Source organism: Brassica oleracea, chromosome C4, assembly GCF_000695525.1.
Source record: "Brassica oleracea var. oleracea cultivar TO1000 chromosome C4, BOL, whole genome shotgun sequence".
In the NCBI taxonomy this organism is placed as follows: Eukaryota; Viridiplantae; Streptophyta; class Magnoliopsida; order Brassicales; family Brassicaceae; genus Brassica; species Brassica oleracea.
This window is the reverse complement of record NC_027751.1, coordinates 21,876,764-21,885,185: the sequence shown is the minus strand read 5'-3', so window position 1 is coordinate 21,885,185 and position 8,422 is coordinate 21,876,764. Positions and strand designations below refer to the sequence as shown.

The 8,422-nt window shown below is 37.6% G+C and overlaps 3 long non-coding RNA genes across 4 annotated transcripts; 2 read left to right on the top strand and 1 right to left on the bottom strand.

Moving 5' to 3' along the window:
• Nucleotides 1–5,846: 5,846 nt before the first annotated feature.
• Nucleotides 5,847–6,313, bottom strand: LOC106339965. The gene is made up of 2 exons (XR_001269269.1): nucleotides 6,237–6,313; nucleotides 5,847–6,162 (listed from the first exon to the last, which is right to left on the bottom strand). It is a non-coding gene; the product is annotated as an uncharacterized LOC106339965 (long non-coding RNA).
• On the top strand, nucleotides 6,057–6,714 carry LOC106339964. Its single transcript, XR_001269268.1, has 2 exons — nucleotides 6,057–6,203; nucleotides 6,302–6,714. It is a non-coding gene; the product is annotated as an uncharacterized LOC106339964 (long non-coding RNA).
• Nucleotides 6,715–6,864: 150 nt separating this feature from the next.
• On the top strand, nucleotides 6,865–8,061 carry LOC106339963. Of its 2 annotated transcripts, none has more exons than XR_001269266.1 (3): nucleotides 6,865–7,486; nucleotides 7,576–7,783; nucleotides 7,867–8,061. It is a non-coding gene; the product is annotated as an uncharacterized LOC106339963 (long non-coding RNA). The 2 variants fall into 2 exon arrangements; XR_001269267.1 differs by having other exon boundaries at nucleotides 7,572–7,783.
• The last annotated feature ends 361 nt before the right edge of the window (nucleotides 8,062–8,422 follow it).

The window sequence follows — 8,422 nt, the reverse complement described above, 5'->3', positions numbered from 1 at the left end:
AACCTAAGACTGCAAAACCTAGTTGAGTCGCAGCTCGAAATATCAAAAACGGAAAGTTGCCTAATTGCTCTAAGTGCTAAGTTTGCTATGAGAAAAATCTCCTCTCATGCTTCTCGCCTAGGACTCCTTATATACTGGCTCCTAGGTCGGTTTGCCCTTTTCCTCTTCTGCCCTTAAGCCGTCATAGCGTAAAAATGGAGATATTCCATTTTTTCCGATCTTCGTAATTATCTTTAAAATTTCGTATTTATCCGCGGAAACCGTAATTATCTTCAAATTTCGTATTTATCCGCGGAAACTTGACATTTATCTTTCCTTTGCAAACAAATTGTAAACAATCATGCGGCTTACGGGCTGTTGGTTAAGAAATCGTAAGTTGGGCCTCGAGTCATGTCTTAGGTCCCTTTGGGCCGTCTTCTGACTCGAAGCATTTATTACGGCTTCTTTCGATAAAGAACGAACTTTCCGCGGTTTTTACCGTAAAGTTTGATCGATGACTTAGAATGGCGGGAAACATGAAATGGGGTTGCTACGGGCTTCGGGAGATATCATCGAAGGGGAGACGAGAATGCATGGACTAATGTCATATCGACGTTTCGGAAGAGCTCGGTCGCTACGTAGCGACCGAGCGGAACGAATGCTAGCGACCGAGCTTGCCTCGAGCTCGGTCGCTACGTAGTGACCGAGCGGAATGGACGCTAGCGACCGAGCTTGGCTCGAGCTCGGTTGATACGTAGTGACCGAACGGAACGGACGCTCGGTCGCTACGTAGCGACCGAACGGAACGGATGCTCGGTCGCTACTTAGCGACCGAACGGAGCGGACGCTCGGTCGCTACGTAGCGACCGAGCTTGGCTCGAGCTCGGTCGCTACGTAGCGACCAAGCTTGGCCCGAGCTCGGCCGCTACGTAGCGACCGAGCGGAACGGACACTAGAGACCGAGCGGAATACGCGTTCGGTCGCTGCGTAGCGGCCTTTTTCGAGCTCTTGTCTGATGTCTCGTATTTCCTCCGCAAAGCTTTTCGTAAGAAAGAATCTATTTCGAAAAAGTATTCTTCGAAGAAAGTTCTCATTTTCTTCTTCGGACGTTTTGAATGTTAATTCCGTCGTAACCGTTTTTAACCCCAACAATTCGTGCTCTCCAAAGTAAATTAAGTAAAGTTGAAAATAGGAGACAGTAGCATGCCACATAATTCTGATATCCCTGATACTCCTACTTCCAAAATCCAAATAAACACTCTAGCTCATGATTTATATATTAGTGAATGCTCTGATCAAAATTCTGTCCCAAAAATAAACCGTCTTGATTAGCAAAACCACCAAGATCGTCAACAAATCTCAGCCTATGATCTAGGACAAATCTAACCAATAGAGCAATCTAGGTTTAACTCACCATCGGTCTACGACTGGAATATTGATGGTATATCTGAATATAATATTTTAAGTTTTCTCCAGAAAATGACAATGGCCGCAAATTCCTATAGAACCCAAATAGGAAATGATGATAAAACCTTAGATGAATTCCTTATAGCTGGTTTCTCATGACATCTTAAAGGATGGTGGGATAATATTGAACCAATCAGCAATGAACAGAAATCCTAGATTCAATTAAAATGGATGAAGATAGTGTTCCAATCCTAGATAATCTCGGAAATCCTCAATAAGATGATGTTGCTACATTAGAAATAGCCATAACCTTGCATTTTATAGGGGATCTCTCAGTCTTTAGAGATAAAAATGCTGAACTTTTTTCAAATCTTAAAAGAAAAAAATTAAGTGATTTCCAATGGCACAAAAATACTTTTCCTACTAGTGTTTTACTCCGTCAGGATTCTAACCAACCTTTTTGGAAAGAAAAATTCCTAGCTGGGCTTCCTACACTCTTAGGAGACAAAGTTAGAAATAAAATTAGAGATTCCATAGGAATCCAAATAATATATTATGATGATTTCACTTATGGAGAGTTGATGAGTATTGTTCGACAAGAAGGTCTTAGGATATGCCAAGACCTGAAAATCCAGAAACATCTCAAGTGGGAACTCAAAAGAACATGAGTGGAATTAGGGTCATTCTGTAAACAATTTGAAATAGACCCAACCATGGTGGTAAATCTTGTGTAGGAGATTGTAACAAAAAATATTATTCTAAAAACAAGCCTAGAAAATATTCTTAAAACCATAGGAACTTTAAAAATTGTGAGAATTCTTGGAAAAACCCCCAAAACAAATTTCCTTCAAAAGAAACCCCAGCCAAAAAATTCCCTTCTATAAAAACCTTAGACGCTTCAAATGCAATAAAAAATGTCACACTTCGAAGTTTTGTCGTTTTAATTGCAAAATCCAGGAACTAAACCTCGGAGAAGAATTTTCAAGTAAACAATCTAATCTTTTACTAAATGATTCTTCTTCATCATATGACTCTGACTCATCCGGGCTTCTGAAGAAGCCCTTCAAGTTGATAAACTAAATAAATCATCATCTAGGTTAGAGTCAAATGAGAAGAATATCTATGTCCTCACTAAAGATCAAGAATTACAACTTGAAATATTAAATTTCATTTCTGATCCAAGCCTAAAAAAACTTTCCTGAGAAAAATCCTTTCCTCTTTAAATGAAAAATATGTTAAAAACATAGATAGTTTTCCAAAAACCCATGGTCCAACTTCCTCCAAATTCTCTTATGATCTCACCACCGTTCTCAACAAAAGAACGAAAGACACCTCAAAAACTACGATACAAGATCGATCTTAGGATTGAAATCAAAGAAGTAAAAAATGATCTAAAAATACTCAATGAAAAACAAAAACAAGACTCTAATTATTTTCGCTCAATTATATTTTCTATCAGAGGTCATCATGACTCTAGTTCGGAAGAAAAAAAAATGATTGCTTAAATAATGAAGATGAAAATTTCAAAGAAAAATTTCAATCACTAGATATGCCCCTAAATGATTTCCTTTTCGTTCTAAGTCTAGGCTTGTTCCAAAATGTTTTCATCTTGAAACTCGAGAAAAATTATCTGCTGCGAATAACTCTAAACTTTGTATAACATCTAAAGCAAAAGCTTCAATATTAAAAAAAAAAAATCCTTATTATTACAACTGCATTTGTTCTCACAGATGATATATATATGAATGTTATTTTAGGAACACCATTTATTAATTTGATTACACCATATAAATTTATGGATGATGAAGTTTCCTTTTAAAATAAAAATATAAAACTATCTTTTAAATTTCTCGAAACATCAAAAAAGGGAAGCCTAAATCTAATAAAAGTTTGCTCAATACAAGGAAACCTTTTTTTAAACACAACATATTCTTTCATTCATTAAACGATTACAAGGATAAAATCAACATCTAACATACAATGTGCGATTTTTTTGTAAAATTCAAGAGCAAAGTACAAGAAAGATTGAGACACAAGCTTAGCCAAGCTTGATAAAGTGTCGAAGAAGATTCTAAAGGATCCACTCGCGAGTAGATTTATGGACAAAGCACTACGCCCTTCAGATTTTCTAGACATGAAAATAGTCACCGTATCGTGACGTTGAACGCTCCACAACCTCGAGCCTCATCGGAATGATTCTCGTTGTCTCTTCCGGTCCCAAACGAACCACTACAAAAGATGAAAAACGGTTAGGAAAACAGATACACTCACTGGCTTTGAAGCCAATAGAAAGATACCTCTCATGGAGAGGATTTTTAGTGGAAAGATTCACTTCTACAGAGAGAAGGAAGGTGGAGAACGATCTCTCACCGCCCCGGCATGAGGAAGTTTGGCTAACCTTTTTTGTAATGAAAAATATTAAGGGACTACAATCTTCAAGCTTTAAAAGACTCCGACCGAATAAAGATATTTGTTTAATATTTGCTCTTGTCGGTCGGGTTTGACCAATGATGATGAGCTTTACTTGAAAGGCTTGGATATTGTACCAAAGAGAAAGACAAGAACTTCTGAATCTAGCCTGCTAGACTCGCTTAATGGAGATAAGCTCTCTAGAAACTCACATAATTTTGGCAGTGGAGAGTAGGAGCAAGATGAGCATACCCGATTCAGTTGATATTGGGTGCGACATAAGCAGGTGAATATGGATTTATGAAGTTCAGCAGTTGAAACATCGTCCACGAAGAAGGAGAGCACCAGATTCGTCGATCTTTCAGGTCTTTCCGCCAGGTTGAGCGTGGAACCCCACACATACAGACAGGACGAGTATTTTTGGACTGTGGAATAGCAAGAGATCGAAATAGATAGATGTTGAGTGCAAACGGCGTAGTTCAGAAGAAGCACTGGGTCGTCGTTGGAAAAGCAGAGACAACCGCCAAAGCAGGATGTGATGATGGTGGTGAGGCTTCGTGAACGTAACAATAGGGCCCATGTCTTCACCATTGATGGAGGGCAATAGGATGGGCTGATACTTGTGAGCTGTTTAATGGGCCAGGCCCATATTGCAAGGATTCCATAGCTGACGTCATCACAGCATCCACCAGATTTTAGGTTTGTGGTTGAGCAGCAGCACACGGCGGAGATAGGATTCTAGAACTCGGCTGTAGGACAAATCAGAGAGTCACTGGAGAACAAAACTTCGACAAACCATTCAACAATTTGAGAAACGAAGCAAAGGCTGCTTGAGGAGACAGATCTGAAACCCAAAGAAAGTCGCAGAACCGTAGAAAAGGTGTCGCTTGCGTGAACGCAAGCTTCCCAGGAACCTCCGGTAAAAAGACCAGTTCCGGTGAGCTCACCAGAGACCATGGACATCACGTCAGTCAGTGTCGAACTCAGATCCGAAAAAGAAGGTTTAGTAAAAGCAGAAAAATAATTACAATGAGAGCTTAGATCGAAAGGATGCTTGAGCAGAGAAGAGTAGAGACGACGCCGGCGAGCTCGGGCTCGGGCTCCGCCGATGTCGAACAAGGAGGAACTCTTTGTTGTCTTGAAATCGTGTCAGGGAGGTTTTTTTACTTTTTGTGTGTTTATACTTGCTTTACAAGAAAACTTTCTATAGTCTTTAATCCATAGTAAAACCTTCCATCTGTAACATTTAAAATCAGAAGTGTTACTTCAAAAGATTTTGAGTGCATTACCATTTAAGACACTTTTTCACTTTTTTGACATGTTTAGACATATGTTGCTGGAGGGGCACTTTCCATAATGTTTTGGTAAAATCTGGACGAAATTGCCATTCGCTGGGAGATCTGATTCAAAAAAGTAATTGTGTCTTTTTTTCTATTTAGTTAGTGGGGACCAAATTAGTTAGCTTTTTTTGGAGGAGTTATGAAAGTAGGTTTATAAATAACATGGACAATTTACAGCCATTGGATGTGAAATAGATTAAGAAATCCAAAGGTGGAGGACTATTGCTATTTCAAGACTTTAGTTAGTACGTTTATAAAAGAATGGATTCTTATCTGCCGTTGGATATGGAAGCAAAAGAAGATCGTAGGGCTGGGGAAATTTGTATTTTTTTTACCCTATCATGTTTAATTCATTATTATTTCAATTTCTAATATATAAATAAATATATAATAACCATATAAAATTTTATTTATTATTTTTTTATTATTTTAATATCCATATGCATATATTTTATACTTTAATGTTTAACTAAAATTTTCAAATTATAAATTTTTGTCCATGTGTTTTGTGTACGTGGACAAAAGAAGTGTGGATAAAAAAATTGTGGATGCGAGAATTGATATTGTGGACAAAGAGATGTTCATGTGAGGAAGTGAAATGCGGATGGTTGTTTGTAGATACATATCTTAGGGTGCATTTGGATATATATATATATACAAGTTCATTTGAGTTGAATAGGGTGAGCACACGAATAAAAGTTTGTGGCTAAATCAAAAGAACCATTCTTCATATTTTAATAATCTTGGGGTGAAACGTGAATAACCAAAAGGTGAGGCACCACAATTGCAAAAACTCCTTTTGCTTTCTCTCAAACGAATGAACCCACATCAAAGTTTATTGATCTTCACGAATTAAGAATCAAAACAATTTTTTTTGTTCATGATGACAATGTCTGGCGCAATTTCAAGAGCTGTTGTTGACGCATGCCTAATACACTAATACCCACAAGCCATTTGCATCAATTACTTGAATCATCAAGCTTCGCCGAGATTGAAGGCCTGGTCCCAGCAAGATCCCAACAAATCGCTGCAGAGACAAACAACTTAGTTTAACGACTTCGATCTGAGGTCAAATCAGCTCTAAGCCTTTATCTCCTCTACCGTGGATTTCATGTTTTTTCCACCGCTGATTTCATGTCTCCTCCGCCATGTTTCCTCCGCCGCAGGTTTCATCGGAGATGAAAAATTCTCTAATCGGATTTGGCTCTTGTCCACGTCCATCTCCCAAAGCTTCTCCATCAAAATCTCACACACTGTAAGTTCTGGTATAACCTAAGAGGCGAGGAGTCATGTGTCTTCTCCATCAAAATCTCACACACTGTAACCTCCGATATCGTTTACCAGTGGGGATAAAGGTGATGAGAGAGGAATTAGGGTTATGAGAGAAATCAAATTCGCGGCGAGACCTATAGAATCATGGAGATTACGAAATTGAAGATGAAGGAGAAGAGGCTACGAAATTACGAAAGTGAATCTGAATTTCTAAAGAAATAAAGATGGAGAGAGAATAAAGGTTCTGTTTTAGAATAAATGTTCTGTTTCAAAAACTCAAAAGATGTTTGGTTTATCAATTTAGAAATTTTTACTCTTTAAGACACATTATGTCTTTCCAATAACACGTTGAGAAACTTCTAGCTCGAGGCACACTTTATCTATGTGCAATGTCTTACATACCTTTTAACTACACTCTCTTCTAATTCTAGTTCTCCTCTAACGAGTCAATCCCATCCAACTTTTATTGATAAAATAATAATTTCTAAATTGTAATATCATAAATCAATTTTTGAATTTCGCAAACGACCTATATTCTCTCTCCCACTTGCTAATATCATATCTACTTTCCCATTTTCTTGAACTCCTCTATTTCGTAAACCTAATCTTGGGAACGCCTCCATATCTTCTTCATCAATTTTCGGAGAACATGAGAATCGAGAGGCCCTGCCGCTTTTTGATTCTACAATCTCCTCCCCACCTATTCGGCTTTCATCATCTTTCTCCAATTTACTTTGTTTTTCGTCGCCCCTCTTCATCATCCGTAACGAACCATGACGAAATCGAAGTCGAAGAAGAAAGCGAAGATTACTGAGCAACCAAACCCACTGCAAACACTTCCACCGGGCCTCCGACTCCCGCTGAGATTATTTGCGACTGATAGATTCCCCATCAAGTGTCTGAACATCTACTCGTTACCGGAGATTTTTGGCAGTTATGATCGAAAGGTGCTTATAACTGTCAAAATCAAGCCGTCGTCTCTGTCACCTTTCGATTTGAAGCTCCTCAAACCACTCTCCGTCCAGTAAAAGCTGTTGAAGATGTTCATCGCAGACTTTGTTCTCTATCATATCCAAAAGGTTGGTTCTTCGATGCATCAATTTTTTTCTGTAATTTTAATTGAAGTTAAAGCTGAGGGATTATGTTTGTGTAACTTTGCCAAAGATAGGGATCATCTACTTCAGAGTTAAAAATATCAACCGGATCCGGCAAAGAGTCCCTTAAAAAAGAGATGATAGGATTTCTTGATCTCGACGAGCTCAACCACCATTGATTACCCATTAGAGCTTCACGTACTGTCGCAGTTTAGTTGTTTCAATGTCTTGCAAGAGCTCGATCATACGCAAGTGAAGGACCTAAAGACTACAATCTACTTGGTAATGTGAAACCACGTTTCTCAAATCAACATTAATCCTTGTCCACATTTTCTTATATACATTGATTGTGTCCATGTCCACAGCTTACACCTACTTCTCCTGAACTTGATGTGAAGAAACCCCAAGATATTGTTCGTCCTGGGAGTTTGATTTTGTTAGCTGAAGCTTATGATCGATGTGTTCAAGTGTGTGCTGAATATGCTAAAACTTTTTATCTTGGTTGGGATCTTCTTCTTCTTTCATTGCTGAGTTTTATGTCCACAACATATATGTCCATATTTTTCTATATCCACAACATATATATATATATCTACATTTTCTTTGTCCACAAACACTTAATCTACAAAAAAATATTTTGTCATGATATGTTTTTCATATTCAAATTTCTAAAATATACTAAAATGGATATTAAAATGTTGACAACAAAAAGTTATAATTTATTATGTCTAATTTATTTATTGATATACTTTAATATGTCAAAATAAATCACATAAAGAAATAGAGGGGAATTTATAATAGTAATTTCAAAAAAAATCAAATAAATCCAACCCTACGATCTAGTTTCAACAAAATGGACAATATATATGTCCAACCCTACGATTTTGTTTATCCACAATATATATGTCCACATTTTATTTG